Source organism: Danio rerio, chromosome 7 (assembly GCF_052040795.2).
Source record: "Danio rerio strain M-AB ecotype USA chromosome 7, GRCz13ab, whole genome shotgun sequence".
Taxonomy (NCBI): Eukaryota; Metazoa; Chordata; class Actinopteri; order Cypriniformes; family Danionidae; genus Danio; species Danio rerio.
Genome location: NC_141027.1, coordinates 79,372,501 through 79,395,000, shown reverse-complemented (window position 1 = coordinate 79,395,000; position 22,500 = coordinate 79,372,501). Strand labels below are relative to the sequence as shown.

The following is a 22,500-nucleotide window of genomic DNA, read 5'->3' as shown; positions in this document are numbered from 1 at the left end:
CGAATTAGATTGTACGAATTCATACGAATTAGCCGTTAATTCACAAAGTAACGAAATGCTGTGAGATTGCGTTGTGTAAATCATTCACGCTTGATGGTTCTTCCGCATCTGGTGTGAACGCTGCATAATGCTGTGTTCACACCAGACACGGATAAATCGCACTATTCGCGCGTAAATTGCCACGTGAACATATGAGGTTACTCGCTTCATTCGTGTTTCAAATTCACTTCAGAACAGACGCGGATTCGCGTGATGGGAAGGGCTTCTGTCTGCCCGGTGACTGTAGCTTCGTTGCTAAAAGGCTAACATGGATTTAATGAAGAAAATAACAGTGTTTATGTGCTTTATGAAGGCTGAAAAACAGCGTCGATACGTTTAGGACTGTGTCTGAGTCCACTACATGCTTTCAGAGGTGCATCCAGCTGTGTGAGCTCATAAACTCCTCCAGAAACTGAACCTGGATCACGGAGGCTTTCAGCGGTGCTTCTGACTGAGCCAAGCCCAGTTTGATGAACTGTTGTCGGTGTCGCCTGGAGGATTTCCCCCAGGACACCATCAACAGGTTCTACGTCACAATCACGCCCCCACAAGAGCAAGCTTCTGATTGGTTAACGCGGCGCGAATGTCCGCTAAAGTTCAGATTTTCAAACTCGAGAGATTTGCGCAAAACACTCGTTAAGCGTGTCAAACGTGCAAAACGTTCAATTCGCGCCATGCCATTCGCGCAATTCGCGTCATTCGCGCAACGTTATTTGCGCGTATCACGCTATTCGCGCGTTTGCATTGACTTAACATGTAAGTTACTCAAGCTTGGCGCATTCAGCGTCTGGTGTGAACGCAGCATAGGAGTGTGTGTGTGAGTGTGTGTTATAAATGTGTTATAAATAAAAGTTGTATTAAACTTTACTGTGTTGATAAGCACTTTAAAATATAATTATTTATTTTAATTATATTTACTTTTAAATATGTTAGATATTAGCAGATGTTGACCCAAACACAGTACAACCCAAACTAAAACAAGCACACACTTCCCTATCTGGTAATCATGCAGAACTATTGCACAATTAGTTTGAATTGCTAGAAAATGTCGTTTTTTTGAGCATTTTAACCCAAATTGGGTAAAATATTGGGGCGAATTGATGGCGCAATGGGTATCACAGTCACCTCACAGCAAGAAAGTCTCTGGTTCGAGCCTCGGCTGCATCAGTTGGCATTTCTGTGTGGAGTTTGCATGTTTTCCTCGTGTTGGCGTGAGTTTCCTACGGGTGCTCCGGTTTCCCCCACAAGCACAATTGAGTAGGCTAAATTGTCCGTAGTGTAAGTATGTTAATGAGTTTGTATGGATGTTTCCCAGTGATGGGTTGCAGCTGGAAGGGCATCCGGGTGCTCTGGTCTCCCCCACAGTCCAAACACATGCGCTATAGGGGAATAGATGAACTACATTGGCTGTAGTGTACGAGTGTGTGTGTGAATGAATGTGTATTGGTGTTCCCCAGTACTGGGTTGCAGCACGGAGGGCATCCGCTGTGTAAAACATGCTGGAATAGTTGGCGGTTCATTCCGCCAGATTAATAAAGCTGGTAAGAAAATGAATAAATGAATGGGTAAAATACTGACAAGCATAAATATTGGGTTAAATCTGGTGCTATAGACTAGTTAAGAAAATGACCCATTGGTTAATTTAATTAATGATTTACACACCAGGCGATGCAGTGGGGCAGTAGGTAGTGCTGTCGCCTCACAGCAAGAAGGTCACTGGGTTGCTGATTCGAGCCTCGGCTCAGTTGGCGTTTCTGTGTGGAGTTTGCATGTTCTCCCAACCTTCGCGTGGGTTTCCTCCGGGTGCTCCGGTTTCCCCCACAGTCCAAACACATGCGGTACAGGTGAATTGTGTAGGCTAAATTGTCCGTAGTGTATGTGTGTGTGTGTGAATGAGTATGTGTAGATGTTTCCCAGAGATGGGTTGCAGCTAGAATGGCATCCGCTGCGTAAAAACATGCTGGATAAGTTGGCGGTTCATTCCACTGTGGCGACCCCGAATTAATAAAAGGACTAAGCCGACAAGAAAATGAATTAATTAATTAATTTACACACCAAATTAGGCAGAGATAAGCCAGCATTTATTTTTGATTTTATGATAAAAATAAAATCAGTCAACTTTGTTAGCCTTTCCATCGAGAGCGAAGCATGCTGGGATACCGCTTCAGTCTCTTCCGGTCCACCAACATCAGTTTGATCATTATTCCATAGATGTGTTACTTTGGCACAAGGACAAATCTTTGCATAATTTATGCATGACTGTCATCAGTTTTTGAAAAACGGCCCTGGCCATTTCAAGTTTTTACAAACACACACACACACACATGCACGCACGCACACACACGCAGAAAAAAAGTTGTTTATAAGTTTATGAGCGTTCCTGCGTCTCTTATTATGCATTGAGGGTTTATGCGCTGTTGCCCGTCTCTCTCTCTCTCTCTCTCTCTCCTCTCACTCTGAAGCCGTGCGATTTACAATCTTCCCGTAGATGAAAAGATGAAAATATTACTCAATAAAAAAGGCTGTGCTTTGAGAGGGAGCCGCAGATCGCTTTGAATGTGAATGCAGGAGAAGTTATTGAGGCTGAGGGCCGCGTTCCCTGCAGACCATCAAAGCGCAGACGGAGAGAGGACAGATAAAACACACACACACACACACGGAAGAGATATTCTGCCGCTGAGATATTTGTGCTGGTGTGTGTGTGTGAGTGTGTGTGTGTGTGTGTGTGTGTGTGTGTGTGTGTGTGTGTGTGTGTGTGTGTGTGTTTGTTTGTCGTATATGCAGGTGAAATAACTCCTTTTGAAGTGCGCCTCTCCTCCTTGTCCTATTATCTGTTGCCTTTTCTGGAGTTTTGAGGAGTTTTCAGAAATGACATCAACCAGTGCACATCTAGAAACATGCTGAAAGCTATTTTGAGATCAGTTTTATTATTCAGTTTTTTCTTAGAACAGAATAGTCTTCATCTTATCCTGGTTAAACCACACACACAAGGTAACACATAGGGTGGGGCGATGTTGACCAATTTGGCATCGTACGATGTCTATTGTGAAACATCCAACCCAGGCTCATTGTGGAAACGTAGTCCTGCGGACGTTTCTGGAGACCGCGGAATACGTCCCGGCGGGTACGTACGGCTGCAGTTTTTGTTTTTGCGAATCTGCGAGAGGTCGCTGTTGTGCGCTTTTTCGCATCTCAAACAACTCTTGCGAGTGCAGTTCGCGCCCGCGCTGTTCTTGCGTGAACCCACCAGAGGCCGCTGTCCGACTGACCGGATGATTGACTGCGCGACCAGCCATTCGGCTGACCCGCCCTCCTCCTTCCCTGAATTTAACCAATTTTTTCTACCGCGTTTTCGGATTTCACCGCGTTCTCACCCTGTTACGAAACTCGTTCACTTAATTTTTGGGATTCTGTTTTCGTCTTACCTGATTGCTGGAACCGCTCTTCCCCGGACTCGAAACCGGTCGCCGTGGTCAATTCCTCTCTGCATCTCGAGCCTGCTGACGAACACGGTGAGCTGAGTGGACAAACGGGTTGCAGTGGGGAAGCCCTCCACAAGGAGGTAAGCAGTTGGCCGGCCGGACGGCAAGCACAAAAGGGAACAGCGTCACACCGCCCCGCAGCTTTCGGTTGAAAAAAATTAATGCAGCCGTACGTACCTCCCGGGACGTATTCCTCTGTCTCCAGAAACGTCGGCGGGACTACGTTTTCAGAATGAGCTTGGGTTGGAAACATCGCAATGGACGATGCCATCGTTGTCGTAGGTGGGGGGTGGGGGTCGTTGGTGTCAAAACCAGCTAAAACCAGCTTGACCAGCCTGGTTTAAGCTGGATATAGCTGGTATTGGCTGGGCTTCCAGCCTGGCTAGGCTGGTTAAGCTGGTTTTAGCTGGTCATCTCCCAGCCTGACTAGCTAAGAACAGGCAGAAAATGGCTGGAAACCAGCCTGGAAATGGCCAAAACCCCTCTAAAACCAGCCTCGTCGACCAGCTAAAACCAGCCAACCAGCCTAGGCTGGCTTAAGCAGTTTTTTTTTTAGTAGGGATCTCATGAAAAGACCCTTATTGTTATAAAGATGACATGCAAATAATAATATATCAATATAAATGTGGGATCGCGATGCCAGCTCAGCATCGTGAAGTTTGTCGGCCATCGGCGATGGACGAAGGCATCATCTATCGGCACAACTCTAGTAACACACACACACAGCTGACTTTAAAAGTCGTTTTTCAGCTGTTCTCAACAGCACGAATCATCAACTTTTCCCGGACTAAAACCAGCACAGAAGCAGCTGAAATCTCCTCCTCCCCACGTTTCACATCTGAAAGCCACACAGGTCGGAAGTGTAAGAGTAAAAACTTTCCTCTAAGGTTAAAAACACACACACACACCAAAAAACTGCCCCTTATAAAGCTCTGAGCGTCCGCAGTGGGAGTGAGTTTCTCAACTTCTCGAGTAAAATCAACCCAATTAAACTCAACCCAGTCCTGTGTCCAGCATCGAATCCAAGCTCATGTTGACAGCTCATTAAACCACACGTCACACACACACACACACCAGCCAGTCATACTATTTTACTAGACATGTTAACAACCAGACAGAGCCGTATTCGCGCTCCATGCTAAACACTGCGTCTGGTTAAACAGAGAGCGGTCAAAGTTTAGCACAACAGCAGAAAACATTTATCTCTCATCCTCAAAGTGCACATTTTAAAATAACTCTTAAAGGTTAGATGATGTGTGCTGCAGTAGTCGAGGAGAACACACTTAGCGTTTCAGACACAAACGGGTCAGCAATCTTCAGCACAATAACATTTCAAATAGCTGATGGTTTGTCTGAGTCAACTCGTCTGCCGCGCACTTCTAAACATTTACATCAAATATGACATTTGCAATGAGGCATTACAGCGGATTTTATTCTTGTAACAACTTACACTCCGGTTTAATGTGCAGAAAAGATTAGCTTAGTGGTCTCAGAGCACATCTGCTGAAAATAAGTTAACCATATATATATATATATATATATATATATATATATATATATATATATATATATATATATATATATATATATATATATATATATATATATATATATATACATATATATATATAAGGAAGTAAATGCAGATTTTTTTAGACAGACTTAAAATAATATAATGCATTAAACCTGTTTCAGTGGCTCAGTGTTGTCACACTGGTTGCTGGTGCTGCGGTTTTCCCCGCAGTACAAACACATGCGTTATAGGGGAACTGATGAACTAACTTGGCCAAAGTTAATAAATAACTTGGCCATAGTGTATGAGTGTGAATGTGAATGTGAATGTGAATGACTGTGTATAGGTGTTTTGTAGTACTGGGTTGCAGCTGGAGGGGCATCCGCTTTGTAAAACATATGCTGAAATAGTTGGTGGTTCCATTGATAAGAATCCATTCGATTCCATTCGTTTGGATTTAACTTGATTCCATTTCATTTGATTCAATTCAGTTTGATTCTATTCCATTACATTACATTCCATTACATTCCATTACATTTGATTCTATTCCATTCCAGTAGAGTAGAATTGATTAGAATCCACTCCGTTGGATTTGATTTGATTCTATTCGAATTGAGTCAACTTCTTTAAAGCATGGTCAAATAAATCTAACATTTAATGTTTAATTTAAACTCTAATTTAAAATTGTAAAAATTTTGACATGTATTACAAAGTGCACTTTTTATTTTATCTGCCAACACATTTTTATTATTCATTTTGACTCTGTTCAATTCCATTCCAATTGATTCAATTCAATTACATTTGATTCTGTTCCATTCCAGTAAAGTATAATTGATTAGAATCCATTCGATTCCATTCCTTTGGATTTGATTTGATTCCATTCCATTCCAGTAGAACAGAATTGATTAGATTCCATTTGATTCCATTCCATTCTATTTCCTTCTATTGCATTTGCTTCCATTCCATTCCATTTGATTAAATTTGATTACTTTCAATTCAAATCGATTAAATTGGATTCGATTTGATTCCATTCATTTCGATCAGATTCCACTCCATTTGAATTAATTTAATTCCATTTAATTTCATTCTATTTCTATTCCATCTGATTTGATTCCATTCCATTGGATTTAATTCCATTCCAATCAATTAGAGTTAATTCAATTCCATTCCAATCGGTTTATTCAATTCCATTCCATTTAATCTGATTTGGTTCGATTTAATTCAATTTCATTCAATTTGATTCAATTCATTCATACTCCTTGGGCTTAGTCCGTTATTTGTCAGGGGTTGCCACAATGGAATGAACCCCCAATTATTCCAGCATATGTTTTAGGCAGCAGATGTCCTTCCAGACACAACCCAGTACTGTGAAACAATTAAATTCAACTCAATTCAAGCTTATTTGTAAAGTGCTTTTCATAATAATCATTGTACCTATAATGAAGTTTCACAAAAGGTGCATGTTCTTATATTATTATCAAAATCAGGATTATTTTTTTATTTATATTTATTAAATATTATATATATCTATACAGTATATTTTAATATATGACCCCATATGAGTGCCACTTCAATAGAATTAAGTGCACTTGTTTTTCACACAGCTGAACATTGGCTAAGCACAGTGGCGTTTAAATGTTGGTCGTTCAGCTCATTAGTGATGCGGTAAGAACAAATCGGCCGGGGAAGAGTCGTTTATACAGGTCGCTTCAAATGAATGAGATGGTTTGAGGTTTTACATCTCACATGATGTGGGTCTAACTGCAACCAAACACACTCACACACACACACATACACACAGATACATAGACAGGTGCACACGCTAAAGTACAAACGCACACTTAATTACACACACTCACTCACTCGCTGATACGGACACACACACATAGACAGATACACACACTTAAGTACACACCCACACACACACACACAGCACCTGCCAAAGACACGGTGAGTCTCTCTCAGGTTGATTTGCCATGCAAATATAATCTCTTTATTATGAAGAGCGCTTGAGGAGAAACAGGCCAGACAACAGCTTCATCTGCCGCTCTGACAGTCTGTCATCATCAACACATACACACACACACACACACACACACACTGCTGCCCGCTCAACACTCATCAGATAGCTCTCAGTCACCAATAAACAAAGACACACACACACACACACACATCAGCTCAGTGTTTATGTAGAGCAGAATCTGACAGACTCCTGATTACACACTTAATGATCCTGGCAAATCTGACGACAGTTTGAGAGAGATCTCGTACAGGAATAGTTAAGCCCAGGATCAACATTTTACTCCCTCGTGTCATTCGCAACCTGTATGAATTTCTGTCATCTCTCAAACACAAAAGAGGAGATTTTGAAGAATGCTTTGGAAACTAAGGCCATGTCCACATGTATACAGCTATTTTGGTGCCTTCTGGTACCAACGAAGGGAGACGTAGGGCTCTATTTTAATGATCTAGGCACAAAGTCTAAAGTGCGTGGTCTAACTGGGTTGTGCTTATTCTCTTAATGAGTTTTGGGTGTGTGTTTGAGCATAACCTGCACTAAACCAATCAGAGTCTCGTCTCTCATTCGCTTAAAGAGTCAGTTGTGTTGTTCCATGGTGTATTCGCTATTTACATGGTGACTTTGTGTGTATAAACTGCATCTGCAGCGTGAGGATAAAGAACGAGCCTCCTCCATTCAGCCTATTTACTTTCTCTTTACTTTACTTTTACTCTTTACAGCTCCATATCGCTACACTGAATGTTTAGAGTTATTTCACAGCTACAACAGACAGAAATCACATCCACACACAACAGGGGCTTGGAGGAGATTTGGAAGAAACTAGACACTAGACAGCAGCGGTTTGAGGACAAAACCCTGACAAATGCCTGAAATGCAGAGCTGTAAGTTTATTTTCATCCAATAATCATCAGTTATTCCATACATATTTAAATAAGTAAATAAATTTGTTGTGCACTCACCTTTTAATTCAATGTGTTTCCAAGTCTAGCATTTGGAAAGCAAAGAAGAAACACAGAATGTATTGTAGAGAGACCTAAGTAAATATCTATGTAAAAGAACTATGAAACTTATGGTAGCATTCATTAAATTTCCTTCAGCTCGGTCCCTTTATTCATCAGCGGTTGTCACAGCGGAATGAACCGCCAACTATTTCAGCGTATGTTTTACTCAGTAGAAGCCTTTTCAGCCACAACCCAGTACTAGGAAACACCCATACACACTCATTCACACTCATATACTACGGCTAACTAAGTTCATCAATTCCCCTATAGCGCATGTGTTTGGACTGTGGGGGAAACCAGAACACCCAGAAGAGCACATGGAGAGCATGCAAACTCCACACAGAAATGCCAACTGTCCCAGAAGGGACTCGAACCAGCAAACTTCTTGCTGTGAGGTGACGGTGCTAACTACTGAGCCACCGCGTCATTATAGTGGCATCTAAATGAGGGGTGTCCAAACTCAGTCCTAGAGGGCCGATGTCCAGGAGAGATTAGCGATTATATTACTATAGAGATTAGATTACTCAGCGATGCAATGTCAGACACAATGCACTTAAATGGAGCGAGTGACGTCACTGTGACGGGTAGGGTTAGGGGTGGGGTTAGGTGAGCCCATTAATAAGCATTGGATGCAGCCCAGATTGCACTGCACCAGGACTGCAGCCAGACCCCTCTCAAACTCTGTCCTGGAGGGCCGGTATCCTGCTGATCTTAGCTCCAACTTGCTTTAACACACCTGCCTGGAAGTTTCTAGTATACCTAGTAAGAGGTTGATTAGCTGGTTTAGGTGTGTTTGATTAGGGTTGGAGCTTAACTCTCCAGGACACTGGCCCTTCAGGACCGAGTGTGGACATCCCTGTACTACACTCTCAGAAATAAAGGTACAGGAGCTGTCACTGAGGCATTACCTTTTTAAAAGGTAAATATTCGTACTTGAAGGGTCTATGGCCGTACTCACACTAGGTACAGTTGCCTCGAACCGGGCCAAAGCACGCTTGTCCCTCCTCCCGTCTCCCCCGACGGCCCGCGCTCACACCACAAACGGGCTTCAGCACGCTTACGTCATCGCTGCTGCGCTGTTCAGTGAGAAGCGCTCTCTCACTCAGCAGCACAGTGGAGATTTCTCTAGTGATATCGTTTCAGTCGTTTGATATGCCGTCAAATATTTCGCCAAACAGTCCTTAGGGATGCGGGGACACGCACTCAGATATTTCGCCGAACAGATCCGCCACTTTTGGCGCTCATAAACAATCATAAAGCTCTCGTGCTGCAGGAATGAGGAGGTCTGCTGATGGTGCTCAGCTGTCGTGCAGTGAGGAGTTTGCGTCTTTAATAAACTACGGCAGTTTGCGTTCACTGAACTGTAAGAATGATTAATAAATCCATATGAAACAGCCCCTTAAAAGTCACGTCTCGCTTTCAGTTTTGGGCTGTGGCGCGTTTTGCACTCACACACAAGCGTACCGCGCCAAAGCCCAAGTGAACCAGGCTCAGGCACACCTCTTCCAACCGGGCCAGGGCCGGCCAAGTGAATCATGCTTGAGCCCGATTCAGCGCACTCACGCTTCTCAAACGATCCGAGAAACGGGCCTGGGCATGGTACGGATGGCATAGTGTGAGTAGGCCCTTAGTTACAGTATATGGTTTTGTATTATTTTTAGTTGTTTGATATGCGGTGACACGCAGTCAAATATTTCACCGAACAGATCCGCCACTTTTGGCGCTCATAAACAATCATAAAGCCCTCGTGCTGCAGGAATGAGGAGGTCTGCTGAAGGCGCGCAGTTGTGGTGCAGTGAGGGGTTTGCGTATTTAAGAAGCTACGGCAGTTTGAGTTCACTGAACAATAAGAATTATTAATAAATCCATATGAAACAGTCCCTTAAAAGTCACGTCTCGCTTTCAGTTTTGGGCTTTGGCGCGTTTTGCACTCACACACAAAGCCCAAGTGAACCGCGCTCAGGCACACCTCTTCCAACCTGGCCAGGGCCGGCCAAGTAAACCATGCTTGAGCCCGATTCAGCGCACTCACACTTCTCAAACGATCCGGGAAACGGGCCTGGGCACGGTACGTATGGCATAGTGTGAGTACGCCCTATAATGGCACCTCAAAGGTACTTTTCAGTTACATCTGAGCACTAATATGCACCTTTGAGATACTACTGTGCACTGAAAAAAGTGTTGCATGCAGAGCTGTTGCAAACAAATTATTTGTGTTTATTTTAAATAAACAAACTAAGTTCAATAATGTTCAACTTAATTTGTTTGTTTAAATTCAACACAAATAAATTGTTTACAACCCCTTAACGTAAATAAAATTAGTAAATCCAAGGAATCATCTTTGAATAATTTTTTTCAGTGTGGACTCTATGAGTACTAATATGTATCTTTTGAAAAGGTATACTGCTCCAGTGACAGCTCCAGTGCCTTTATTTCTGAGAGTGTAGAAACAACTGTGTTGAAGCAAGTTGGATGTGAACTCTCCAGGACACCGGCCCTCCAGGACTGAGTTTGGACACCCCTGATCTAAATGGTAAATATAATTTGTTCAAACTGTGATGGGACAATCCTTTAAAACCAGAGAAAACAAAAGCTTTCACCATTTAATCTCATTGTGCGTTCTCGTATGAGTGTGTGTGTTAATCCCATTAAGGTGATCTGATCCTTGTTTACAAGATCTAGGCTAATTGATCTGAAACAAAAGCTACAGCTATGGAAACTCTATGGAGACACAACTGAGAGAGAGAGAGAGAGAGAGAGAGAGAGAGAGAGAGAGAGAGAGAGAGAGAGAGAGAGAGAGAGAGAGAGAGAGAGACTCAGACAGACAGAGGTTGTGTCTAAAATGACAGACAGTGTACATTATGCACTTATACTGTACATTCAACTGTGTGGAGAGACAGACAGACGGAGCAATAGTACAGTCATCTGTATCAAATCTAAACAGTGCAGCAATTTAATCCCAATAGATTCTGAACTGTACACAAAGTACACACTTGCAAACTAATAAGTGAACCGACATAGTTCCGACAAGTAGAAACACTAACAAGTATACATTTGTAAACAACATAAATAACAACTGGACCATGTTTCCCAATAATTAGTGACATATAAAAGTAAATTTTGCACTAAAATGTGGACCAAAGCAGTCTGGATATGAACCAGATGTTCAGTTACAAATATAATCTTGTAAAGTAAAAACTGAATAAATTAGTTCACTACCTAGTACCCTAGCACTAAGTACTCTAAACCTAAAACGGAATCAATTAGTACACAACCTAGTTTCCAAGCACCTAGTACTCTAAACCTAGCCCTAAATGTAAATCAGTCTGTACATGACCTAGTAGTCTAGTACCCTAACCCTAAAAGTGAATCATTTACTACATGCACTATGCACTTATACTGTACATTCAACTGTGTGGAGAGACAGACAGACAGACAGACAGACAGTGATTTGTGGTCTCTATAGTGAGAGCAGATGCTTCGACTCAATTAAACTCTCTCAATCGCAAAAAAAAAAAAACAACGAGCAGGACGAGAACACATCCACATCCTCACACACTCCCTCTCTAGCGCGCGCTCCAGCAGGTGTAAATGAGACCCATGTGTGAGCGCTGCAGGTGTAAAACATCTGAATCTTCCTCAAGACTGTTGGCATTAATTAACCATTGGAAAACAATTAACATCACAGGTAGAGAGGCTCGCGTCTGTCCATCGCGCAGCGCTTTCCTCTCGCTCTCAGTGATTAAATGACAGGGTTTCAACCCGATCCGGCTGTTGAGGCTCGTAACAAAGAGCTGAAACTGATCTTCCTCACACACACACACACATACGCACGCACAGATTAAACTCACCTGGTGTGTGTTACACAGGCGGATCTGCTTACAGCACACAGTTAAATAAGGATAACGTTAAACCAGCGACTGACAGACACGAGCGTCTGCTACACACACACACACACACACACACACAAAAGTGCACACACAAATATATATACAAAAGTTTAAGACTCATATAGAGGTTAAAGTGTAAACACACCCGTAAGAAGAAACATACAATATTACTCAAGTACAAAAAAGTCAAGTACAAGCTACTGTAATAATAGTTATTTATAATAATATAATAAATAATTATATGTGGCTGTTTAAAATTAACTAAACTGTCAAGTATATGTCTAGTACACCACCACAATGTGCACCAAATAGTTCCAATAATTGCAGAAATAGTGGTCATCTGATCATCAAATATAAACAGTGCAGCAATTTATTCCCAATAGCTTCTGAACTGTACACAAAGTACACACTTGCAAACTAATAAGTGAACCGACATAGTTCCGACAAGTAGAAACACTAACAAGTATACATTTGTAAACAACATAAATAATAACTGGACCATGTTTCCCAATAATTAGTGACATATAAAAGTAAACTTTGCACTAAAATGTGGACCAAAGCAGTCTGGATATGAACCAGATGTTCAGTTACAAATATAATCTTACAAAGTAAAAACTGAATAAATTAGTTCACTACCTAGTACCCTAGCACTTAGTACTCTAAACCTAGCCCTAAAACTGAATCAATTAGTACACAACCTAGTATCCTAGCACCTAGTACTCTACACCTAGCCCTAAATGTAAATCAGTCTGTACATGACCTAGTAGCCTAGTACCCTAACCCTAAAAGTGAATCAATTACTACATGACCTAGTAGATAGTACCCTAACCCTAAAAGTGAATCAATTACTACATGACCTAGTAGCCTAGTACCTTAACCCTAAAAGTGAATCAATTACTACATGACCTAGTAGCCTAGTACCCTAACCCTAAAAGTGAATCAATTACTACATGACCTAGTAGATAGTACCCTAACCCTAAAAGTGAATCAATTACTACATGACCTAGTAGCCTAGTACCCTAACCCTAAAAGTGAATCAATTACTACATGACCTAGTAGCCTAGTACCCTAACCCTAAAAGTGAATCAATTACTACATGACCTAGTAGCCTAGTACCTTAACCCTAAACGTGAATCAATTACTACATGACCTAGTAGCCTCGTACCCTAACCCTAAAAGTGAATCAATTACTACATGACCTAGTAGCCTAGTACCCTAACCCTAAAAGTGAATCAATTACTACACGACCTAGTAGCCTAGTACCCTAACCCTAAAAGTGAATCAATTACTACACGACCTAGTAGCCTAGTACCCTAACCCTAAACGTGAATCAATTACTACATGACCTAGTAGATAGTACCCTAACCCTAAACGTGAATCAATTACTACATGACCTAGTAGCCTTGTACTCTAACCCTAAAAGTGAATCAATTACTACACAACCTAATACCCTAGCACCTAGTACTCTAACTTTAACCCTAAAAGTGAATCAATTAGTACACAATCTAGTAGCCTAGTACTATGACCTTTAAAGTTAATTGATTAGTACACAACCTAGTACCCTAGCACCCAGTGCTCTAAACCGAGCCCTAAAAGTAAATCAGTCTGTACACAACCTAGTAGCCTAGTACCCTAACTCTAAAAGTGAATCAATTAGAACACAACCAAATGGCCTAGTACCCTAACCCTAAAAGTGAAATCAATTAGTACATGAACTAGTAGCCTAGTACCCTAACACTAAAAGTGAATCAATTAGTACACAACCAAATAGCCTAGTACGCTAACCCTAAAAGTGAATCAATTAGTACAATACTTTGTAACTTAGCACTCTACTTTGTTACTTTTTTCCCATGTATTTCTGCTGTTGAACTGCATTACGAGATCTTGATCTTTCTTCCAATGTCTTTTAACCTTGAAAAGTGACTTGAATAAGCACCAGCACATTTTCTGTTATTTTACAGACTTATCTCTCTAGATATTATTATTTCTCATACATTATATTTTTTCAAACTAATAAAATGTCAATAAAAGTCGCTTTGTTAAACTGTAGAGTTGAATTTTCAACATCAAAAGTGGACAGAGCAGAGATCAACATGCAATAATGCAATTCACAACCGTACATGAAATACGGAAGCTGTTCATGTTTACAGTGTAGTTATCATGTAACCCACTTAAGTAAGTTAGTTACTCATATAAGAAATAATAAACAAAGGCACGTCAGCACATTACAGTATGTTTGTTCAAAACTGGTCAGCTAAAAAACGAGCTTCATTTCGGCTGCCAGAGGCTTGGTTAATTTTTCATTTAGAGGCCTGATTCGGCCGCAGTCGGCAATGAAACTGTGTTTTTTATAAGAGAGCGACTCTATCTCTGCCTTCAGACCTCGGAGACATTATCAAACCGCTATATCACACTGTTATTACAGCACAGGAAGTCTGAGGATTGTGGCCAGTGAGTCTGTTTTTCTCAAGGCAACACACACAGACCTCCAAATCTAATCCTATCGGAAGCACTCATGGATTTTACAAGCATGCTGAAGATTATCAGTGTGTGTGCCGGACAACACCCTTTCCAGTTCACTAAACAAACCTCCTACTGCCTACTGTATCTGTGTGATGAAACTAGCGCTGCGTGATACTGGGAATACAGTATATGCGATGTTGTTGCGTTAATCATATTTATTATGATATAATGAAGATGCCTCGGCTGGGTCAGTTGGCATTTCTGTGTGGAGTTTGCATGTTTTCTCCATGCTGGTGTGGGTTTCCTCCGAGTGCTCCGGTTTTCCACACAGTTCAAACAAATGTGCTATAGGGGAGTTGAATACGCTAACTTGACCGTAATGTGTGTGTGTGACTGAGAGTGTATGGGTGTTTCCCGGTGATGGGTTGCAGCTGGAAAGGCATTCGCTGCATAATACATATGCTGGATTAGTTGGCGGTTCATTCCGCTGTGGTGACCCCTCATCAATAAAGGGACTAAGCCAAAAATAAAGTAAATGAAGGAATAATGATTTCTTTTTCAATTTGTGTTATGATCATACTGATTTAAACATTTTACTTTTAGTCATTCAGCTGACGATTCGTTACCAAAAGTGCAATTACACAACAGCATCTTCAACTAAATACTGGAAATGTTTTAAGTTAATGTTGAATGTTTTAAGTAATATAACATAGTTAGACAATAATGGTATTTTGGAAATTGTATTATTTAATGCAATTATAAAATGCAATTATTATTTATTTATTTATTTATTTTTGTTGTTGTTGTTGTTGTTGTTAATATTATTAATTATTATTAATTTTATTAAATTTATCATTATTATTATTATTAATTTTATTTATTAATATTATTTAATATTATAATATAATATTATTAATATTATTTATTATTTTTATTATTAATTATTATTATTATTATTATTGTTGTTGTTATTTTATTATTATTATTATTATTATTATTATTGTTATTATTATTATTATTTGTTATTAGTGTTGTTGATGTTGTTATTATTATTTATTATTATTGTTGTTATTATTATTATTTATTATTATTATTATTAATGTTATAATAATAATAATAATAATAATAATAATAACAATAATAATAATAATAATTATTATTATTATTATTATTATTATTATTATATTATTATTATTATTTTTACTATTATTATTATTATTATTATTATTATTATTATTATAGTCTGCTTGTCTGGATGAAAAAAAAACACTGAAGGTGATACAAGGACAGGAATAGGGCCACAGGGTGTTGATCCTTCATGTTTGCATTGCGCTGACTTGGAACTGAACCTTTGAACTGCTACTTAAATCTTTAACCATTAAAACCTGCGGCACAGATAAACATTAACATACAAGAGCAAGAGTCTATTTGAGCAGTGAGTCACTGTGTTTGCATGCGTTATTATGAATATAGATATATCTAAAGGTCGTTGTTAGGCATGACACACAGTCAAGTGACCATAAAGCATAACTGCAATAACCTGCCTGGAATGCTTTGCATGAGCACTTGCAGTCGCCTTTAAATATTAAAGGGACAATTCCATGAGTAAACATCTGGACATTATTTACTTCAAAAAACCCACCTCTTCAAAACTGTTTATCATGAATATGTTATTGATAAAGGTTACTGATAAATTGATTATTATTGATGTCATCAATAATGACACATCTGTCACTGAACTGGACTACAAATACTATCATGCATCTCACACACACCAGTTCCTGATTCCCTCTGATTACTCACACACAGCTGGAAGCTCATGATGAACTGACTCCCAGGACTATAAATACACCTCACATTCACACACACAGGGCTGAGTCTTTTGTCACAGTAGCTAAACACTCTAACATTCAATTACCGCACATGTGCCATGCTGTCACTCCAGACAGCTTCGCACTATTATTCGTTAGTCTTTTCAGGACTAATTTAGTTTCTTTTATTTACTTTGTAAATGCTTTTAATTTTGGTTCCAATTTGAATGTTTGTTAAATACGTCTATATCAAACTGTTTGCATTTTGTAAGTATCTGTTTTCATTTGCTTAAGAAGCTTTAGACCAGCCAAAATTGGTCTTGGAGGGCCGGTGTCCTGATGAGTTTAGCTCCAACTTGCTTTAACACACCTGCAGGAAGTTTTTAGTATGTCTACTAAGAGCTTGATTAGCTGGTTCACGTGTGTTTGATTAGGGTTGGAGCTAAACTTTCCAGGACACCGGACCTACAGGACTGAGTTTGGACATCACTGCTTTAGACTGTGGGTGGTGGTTAAGGTGAAGTCAGCGGTTGTTTGAGTTGGTTGGTTGGTTGGTTGGTTGGTTGGTTGGTTGGTTGGTTGGTTGGTTGGTTGGTTGGTTGGTTGGTTGGTTGGTTGGTTGGTTGGTTGGTTGGTTGGTTGGTTGGTTGGTTGGTTGGTTGGTTGGTTGGTTGGTTGGTTGGTTGGTTGGTTGGTTGGTTGGTTGGTTGGTTGGTTGGTTGGTTGGTTGGTTGGTTGGTTGGATGACTGGTTGGTTGGTTGGTTGGTTGGCTGAATGGTTGGCTGGTTGGTTGGTTGGCTGGTTGGTTGGCTGGTTGGTTGGCTGGTTGGTTGGCTGGTTGGTTGGCTGGTTGGTTGGCTGAATGGTTGGCTGGTTGGTTGGTTGGCTGGTTGGTTGGCTGGTTGGTTGGTTGGTTGGTTGGTTGGTTGGTTGGTTGGTTGGTTGGATGACTGGTTGGTTGGTTGGTTGGCTGGTTGGTTGGTTGGTTGGTTGGTTGGTTGGTTGGTTGGTTGGTTGGTTGGTTGGTTGGATGACTGGTTGGTTGGTTGGTTGGCTGAATGGTTGGTTGGTTGGTTGGTTGGTTGGTTGGTTGGTTGGTTGGCTGAATGGTTGGCTGAATGGTTGGTTGGTTGGTTGGTTGGTTGGTTGGTTGGTTGGTTGGTTGGCTGAATGGTTGGCTGGTTGGTTAGTTGGTTTGTTTTGATGTGTTGTACTCTTTTTTTGATCAATGTATTTCTTATTTGGGATCCCCTCAAAAATGAAAGGGTTCACCTACTAATCCCATTCAATAAGTGAAGTTTTATAAACTAATTTCGAGAGGACCATGTGATATGATTGAGCATGACTGGCCGCTCATCTGTATTCAGTAATAGTCCAATCAGAGTAATCCTAGTTTACTTTAAATGGATCATTTTCTCCCTACTGCTCTATCTTCGTTTTGGAAGAATCCCCCTTGCACCCCATCTCCCTCTTTTCCTCCCTTTTCTAAAGGGGGACCTGATCTCGGATCTCCTGATATGCTTATTGACCGGGCGGGAGCCCTGGGCTCAAATATCTTCAAGCTCAGGGTTCTCTCCCTAGCATATCTAAGTGGGAACTCTTCAAATTCAATTCAATAAATTCTGTGCTAATTTTTTTACATTTACACATTTCTGTACATGAAACACCTTTTTGAAATAATTATTTATAGTTTTTATTTATGTTTACATATTTGCATGCTCTTCCAATTGCCTATATTCCTTAACTACTACATATATTTGAATATACCCTAAACCTTATTTGGCATTAGCAAAGTAAACATCACAATAAACTAGACAATAATGACAGTAAATGCTTTAAATCTTAAATCCTGATCAAATAATAACAGATTTCAGATGATAGCCGCTACTGCTGATCTGAGGACAGCGGCTCTCAGTGTTTATACAATGGCCTTCATTCAGCGAGTGTGAGAATCAAGTGTAGGAGTGACTCCAGAGTGTGTGTGAGACATTCAAGGGTCATGAAACAATAAAACACATTTCTGAGATGCTAACAGATATGTTATCTGTTGCACTTTACAACATTATGACACATTATTCAGAGTTTTAAGAGGAGCACAGTCATTTTCTTTAACTAATAGTCACTTGTATTTGTGTATAAAACATAAAACACTCTAAAAAATGTACTAATTTCAAGAAAATCTGAAAGTTGCAAAGAAACACAGAAATAAATGTGCAGTTTTGTAATTTAGCTGTAAAACTTTATGCAAAAACAAAATAGTTGGTTTTATTTCATTAATTTTAACAATTTATTAGAACAATGAATATAAAATCCACTCTTTAAAAAAAAGCTGGGTGCCACACAATCAATTTAGCGATTAACATAAAGCAAATTAACATGAACTAACATTATATTACTTAAATAACATTAGCGAAGTTGACTAAATACACAATAAATGTATCACTAATTGTGCATTAATATTTACAAATAGACAATTATTTTTAAGTGTTACAGTTTTTACAAATTTAATTGGATTGAACATTAAACAATTAAGTCCCCCCCCCCCCCCCAAAAAAAAAAACTCAAGGATTGAGTTTCAGCTCACTTTTTTAAAAAGCTAGTTTGAACAAAAAGCAAGCATATTTTTTATAAGTGCAAGCTGTCCTTGTTTTGTAACTGCTGACTATGAAATGCTCGTGATATCATGAAGAGATCATACATTATACATCAACAACCATGAATATATGAGTGTGTTAACTTGCGTACATATATAAGGGGATCAAAACGGGCTCTGAAATGAATGAACATGTGAATCAGTGACCCTGTTCTGACCTTCACAGTCACACACACACACATCATCATACATCACACATACAGTCAGACGGGAAGTGAAGGACGTAAATCATGAAAGCAGAAACCACAATGAAACGCTGCCTTTGTTGGATGAACTCCCACATCTCCATGCATTTAACACACTGAATTTACAAGACCAGTCCAGTGTAAAATTAAAATGCTGTGATAAAACACACACATATATGTGTATGGCGCTTCTGAAAACTGAATGCATTTTAATGATTTTATATTTTTTCCTCATTTTCTGTTTAACGGAGAGCAGATTTTTTTCAACTAATTTCTAAACATAATAGTTGTATTAACTCATTTGTAATAATTGATTTTTTTTTTATTTTTGCCATGATGACAGCACATAATATATACAAGTTGTTTTTCAAGATACTAAAAATATATGTTTTTTATTCCAGCCAAATTAAAACAAATAGGACTTTCTCCAGAAGAAAAAAAAATATTATGGGAAATACTGCAAAAATTTCCCTGCTCTATTAAATATCACTTGAGAAATATTAGAAAAAGAACAGGGTAATGTAAAAGGAGGGCTGTAAAATAAATATTGGTTGCCTTAAATCCCGTTAAGCTGAATCAGCTTAACCATATGTGTCATTTGAACTTATATTATATTAAACAGACTTAAAACAGCATGTGAAATGTATACAATTAAGTAGGAACTTGATTAACTTAATTTATTAAGTTACAATTACCTAAGGTTGTCAGGATGCATTGATTATATACTGTAATGTTTTGCAGTGTATAAAACAAATTAAACAACAAAACAAAAACAAAAAATTTAACAAAATGAAACGAAATCAAACAAAACAAAAATCAAAACAAAAAAACAAATAAAAGCAAAACGAAACAAAATGAAACAAAACAAAAAAATAAATAAATAAAAGCAAAACGAAACAAAATGAAACAAAACAAAACGATATGAAACAAAATTAAACAAATTGAAACAAAACAAAAAAAACAAAGCAAAGCTAAAACAAAAAACAAAACAAAACAAAACAAAAAAAGAGCAAGGAAACAAACAAATCAAAACAAAATAAAAAAACAAAACAAATAAAGACGCGAAACGAAATGAAACGAAATTAAACAAAACAACAACAAAAAAGTTCTTATGCTTCAGTAATGCAAAAATGTCATGTTTTTATCTCTCTCTGCTCTCTGTGCGTGTGTGTTTGTGTTTGATCACTGTGCTCCTGCGCTGCTCTAAATATCGACCGTGTCATTCATCACCACAAACGACACAACATTATTTTTAATTAAAACTCAGCCATAAATTGTGGGTCATATTTATCATGCCATGAATCAAAAACAGAGAGAGAGAGAGAGAGAGAGAGAGAGAGAGAGAGAGAGAGAGAGAGAGAGAGAGAGAGAGAGAGAGAGAGAGAGAGAAACCACCTCTTTTTACCACAAATATATATAAACGAAAACTTATATTTATATAATATGTAAATACATAAATATACCATATTCACCACAAAACTATATAATACTAGTATTTAAGAAATGTCTATATCAATATATGAAAAATATGAACAACAGTCAAAAACACCTGTTTACACCTTTTTTAACTTCATTTTCATAACTGTGTATAACTGCTATAAGTATAAAATAACAACCATTTTAAAGCTGTTTTGAAACAGTTTTAAAGTATATAATGTAGTAATTATTTACTTGCCTGTGGTCAAATTTAAAGACAGGCATACAATTGTAAAACAAATCTAATTAGATAATGTGCTTCTACACAATGAGTACATTCGTCAAAAATGATTAACATAAACTTCATATGAAGGGTTTGTGAGACTCTTAACTGCACTATTGTAATATTTTCCTGCTTGACATTTATAGTTTATAATCTAAGCGAGTTCACTGTGAAGTGTATATTTTGCCTGATAAAACATGAGGGACATTATTATTGAGAGAACATGGATCATCTGATCAAATTCCACACAATCGATTTGTTCCGGTTAAAATGAGCTAATGCACAGCGAGTTAACGTGAACTTAACATTATTTAACTTATAGCATTACCAAAGTTGTATAAACACACAATAAATGCATCACTAATTGTTTGTTCATGTTAACAAATACATTAAGATCAAGAGATAGAGAATTATTTCACTTATTTATAAGTGTTATACAGATTTAAGTGGATTCAACATTAAACAATTATGTTCTGACCTTGTATTGTAGTTTTTTAATGCAAATGATATAATAAATAAACATATTTTGCATCCCATTGTGCTTATTATATGTCCTAAATAGAATTAAAAACGCTAATATTGTCCCCAACGCATTGCTTGTCAGACGTGAATTTGATTAGAACTACAAATGCGGGTGAAAAAAATGTAAACAAACTACAAAAATGGCGGATGCGCGAGACCGACCATCAAGTCGAGAGACTTCGGTAAAACGCATTTGAATGACTATTAATTGATATCCAGCCTACTGGAAAATATTTAAATAACATTTTCCGTGTTATATTTCATCTGCGAAAACAATTTGTGCTTATATAAAGACGCGTTTGGACGTTAACTTTTGAATGCAAACACCTGAGGAGATTTCTATGCATGAAAGACCGCGAACTGCAGATTAACCTGCTGCTGCTGCATCTACAATATGTGGTAGGCAATTAAATACGAAATAAATGTGGATAATGTGTCGATATGATTAACAGGGAACGTAAGTAAGCAACATAACAGTCCGTTATTGAGGAAGTAGTTCATACACCCCCAAATAACTGTACCTGCCAATCACACTCTCAGAAATAAAGGTACAGGAGCTGTCACCGGGGCAGTACCTTTTCAAAAGAACAACGAAGGTGCATATTAGTGCCCAAATGTACCTAATAAGTACATTTGAGGTACCATTATTGACCCAGGTACAAATAAATACCTTTTGAAAAGGTACTGCCCCGGTGACAGCACCTGTACCTTTATTTCTGAGAGTGCACAAATAATATACTTTAAGGATGTCGTAAATTTAGGCGAATTGGGACGCAACATTAGAAAAAATATATGTTAATCAGATTCCATATATGACTTTACAGTAGCAACAGTAACCATGGCTGAGAGTTTATGTGAGATGGATCATTAGATTATCTTCTATTGATGTTTTGTTGTGGCCTGAGGATGAGGAAATCTCCTGTGTGCATGTGTGTGTGTTTGTGTGATTAAATCATTGATTTATTGTGCAGAAACACTTCCTATTTAAAGTCTTAAAGCAAATACAAAGATCAAATCAGCAGAATGACGAATCTCTGTGTCTGATAATAAATGAAGCCTGAATGAATGGATCTACTTTATAAACACACTAAAGATGTGCAAGCCTGTGCTGTAGTACATCGATACTAGGAAGCTAAAACTTTGATATCTGTATAATATATATATATATATATATATATATATATATATATATATATATATATATATATATATATATATATA

At 38.6% G+C, this 22,500-nt stretch overlaps 1 protein-coding gene and 1 long non-coding RNA gene across 52 annotated transcripts in view; one reads left to right on the top strand and one right to left on the bottom strand.

Annotated features, from left to right (window-relative positions):
* The window catches only part of LOC101882941 (adhesion G protein-coupled receptor L3), a 404,469-nt gene that overhangs the window by 289,523 nt on the left and 92,446 nt on the right, over window positions 1–22,500 (bottom strand). The window lies entirely within an intron of this gene.
* LOC141375216 (uncharacterized) overlaps window positions 21,409–22,500 on the top strand; it is a 12,184-nt gene continuing 11,092 nt past the window's right edge. For both annotated transcript variants that reach the window (XR_015496613.1, XR_015496612.1), the window contains exon 1: window positions 21,409–21,678. This is a non-coding gene — a long non-coding RNA (uncharacterized LOC141375216). The remainder of the gene's footprint in view (window positions 21,679–22,500) is intronic.